The sequence below is a fragment of the Limulus polyphemus genome, unplaced genomic scaffold (assembly GCF_000517525.1).
Source record: "Limulus polyphemus unplaced genomic scaffold, Limulus_polyphemus-2.1.2 Scaffold79, whole genome shotgun sequence".
In the NCBI taxonomy this organism is placed as follows: domain Eukaryota; kingdom Metazoa; phylum Arthropoda; class Merostomata; order Xiphosura; family Limulidae; genus Limulus; species Limulus polyphemus.
The window spans coordinates 1,133,416-1,136,090 of record NW_013665689.1 but is presented as its reverse complement, the minus strand read 5'-3'; the positions used below and the strand labels follow the sequence as shown (position 1 = coordinate 1,136,090).

The 2,675-nt window shown below is 32.7% G+C and overlaps 1 protein-coding gene across 1 annotated transcript in view; it reads left to right on the top strand.

The window, feature by feature from the left end:
- Positions 1 to 767: 767 nt before the first annotated feature.
- LOC106467349 (ATP-binding cassette sub-family G member 4-like) overlaps positions 768 to 2,675 on the top strand; it is a 52,652-nt gene continuing 50,744 nt past the window's right edge. Inside the window, exon 1 of the mRNA XM_022396176.1 lies at positions 768 to 909. The gene's annotated coding sequence lies outside the window, so the exon portion shown is untranslated. The remainder of the gene's footprint in view (positions 910 to 2,675) is intronic.

Below are 2,675 nucleotides of genomic sequence, written 5' to 3'. Positions count from 1 at the left end.
CTGCCACAAGTGACCTTCCAATCTTCACATCCACTGGCCTGGATGGGTCTTCCACTGCTTCGACAAGCAGTGGGCTTCCTTGGGGATGTTCTTTTATTCTACCCCAAATTATCTTCTCTGACATAGGGGTATTGTAGTTGACTTAAGTGCTGTGACATGCAAATCAACAGATGCAGCAACACTTACTGGAATTTGGCCTTTGTTGTTCCCAATCGTCATTTTATCGAAGTTAACTACACACTTCCTCGGTAGTAAGTAGTCCAACCCTAATATGCATTGGTCTTCAATGTCACCCAAGTATACTTTGTGTCTGTCCTTCATGTCCATGAGCTCAATAGTTACCAACACTGGTCCCCACAACCTTGCATAATGCCCTGTCACACCACAGAGTTTCTGTATGACTTTGCCCAACTCACCAAATAGTCCAAATCCTTTAGTAAGGCAACAGCATCCTCATCACAGCCAGCAACAACAAAAACATTAATATAATCAGCAAATTTAACTAATCTATTTAGTATAATATTAAAACTAAAAATGCATTTACTCCTAGAAAAACATAGATGAAATTTTATATTTATTTCCGTCCAACTTTCCTCGACTTGTTCTGGTCCACGAGGATAAATCGTCTTACTTCCCTGCTTTGGCTGACAATTCATTACATTGACCTAGTGAAACACTGACCTATTTCACAGTATAAATCATATTCCTATAGAGGTCACTAGTTATTTGGAGAATATTGATACCGTTACACAGTGTAGTTACTGAGCTCTGTGTGCTCGTCAGTAAGTAATTAGACAACGTACTGTTCTTTGTGAAGAAACATGATGGCAAGCACGTAAGCCTCGATGTTTTAATGTATTTAGTTTGCATTTCAAAATTCTAATACAAGTTATAACGACATACGTATGTGTAAGTAGTAATACTTCTCGTACCATAACATTCACTGATTCCGAGTAGACTACCAATACCATTGTAATTTGTACCAGTACTATATGTGAAATATGAAAACTGAATGACGTTAGTCTTAAAGCTTAACGTTAAACTACTCTAAAAAAAAACGTAGTTTTAGATTCTGATTTTATTATTATTAACGTTAGCCTGTGTAGTTGCTCCTTTTTATCTTTTGTTGAATGTAAATGTAGATTATTAATGAGTTGATGTAGTTTAAATGTAACTTGTAGTTGTACTTGTAAGTTGTATGGAAAATAAAAGGCATGATTTCTAATTTTATGCGATGATCAGTTTTTGCAGTTTTAGTTTGACCGTGTAAGTTTGTTGATTAAATTTGAAATTGACAGCCGTTTGGATTTGTTAAAGTTTTTAGAACTAGAAGTTGAGCTAGTCTAACTATTACTACTAGTAGTATTTTACTTTTAGCTACGTACTAAGTAATGCTGAAATAGTATTGCTTACTATTAATAATATTATACAATACTAATCAAATATATTGATCCTGGATCAGTACATTTCAATCGTATCATATAGAAAGAGTGTTTTTCCATCGCTTACATGATTCATCATGTAAACAAAAATCAGGAGCAGATCCAGGCCTGAATCTTGGACTATAGCTTAACTTGTAAGTTGTAGATTTAATTAATGTTAATACAAAAATAGAATGTCTTAGTTAATGAAAACAAATCTGTGTGCCGATGAGACTGAGGACAAGTTTAATTACAAAACGTAATTCTAGAAACTGAACTGAAAATAGTTTAGTGTTTTCATAAGCATTTGAAGATCTTTCTGGTGCAAGATGGTGTAACATAGCATATGAAAAGTAAAAGACAAGGTTATCCTTGCATGCCCACACAAGTACATCTCAAGAAAGAAAGAATGTGTAAATTAAATCCACCCTTTTAATTTTTTCAGGAAATCATTGATTTATTGTTTTAAACTTCTGTAAAGTGCTGGCCTTCTCTAGTAGTAGTACTTGTAAGTTGTAGCAACTTATTCCATACACTAATCACTGTTCAAAAAATAAAACTGTCATAAATAGAAGTTGGTTTATCTTTTTTAAATCTTCTTCTATTGTCTCTGAGTCTGGGCCTTTATCTTATTGACCCATTTTGACTAATCTTGTAACCTTTGATAAATTAATTACTTCGGTTCTTCTCTGTACACAGGCATATCTGCTTCTATGTTAGATTTTGATGATTAATTGATATAATTCATTACTTATGAACATTGATCATTGCTACTAAAGTTATTGATTAGTCAAAATTATGGCTGAATTGATTATCAGGAAAATAATCAATTAATCTAAATTAATGGTTCTAAATATTACTGTTTTTGTTTATTTCAACTGTCCAAAAAATCAAAATATCGGCATCATGATTTCTCATTATTTTTTCAAGTTTGTTCAGCTTAATTGATTAGTGCAATGAATTAGAAAAATAATCAACTAGTCAAAATTAGTGTTTCTAGTTATAATTATTTTTGATTATTTAAATAATTGAAATATTGCAATTCTAATTTCTCATCATGATTTTTAGATTAATTCAAGTTTTTTCAGCCCAATGAATAGGGTTGTTCCCTCATGATTGGAGGGTGTGGATTTAATTCCCATTGCAACCAAAGTTACTCAGACTTTTAGCCATGAGGCTCTACAGGGTTCATACTTAACTTCTTTTCTTTTTTTTTTGTTTACGGGAACCTACCTTGAGCCACCACACACACAC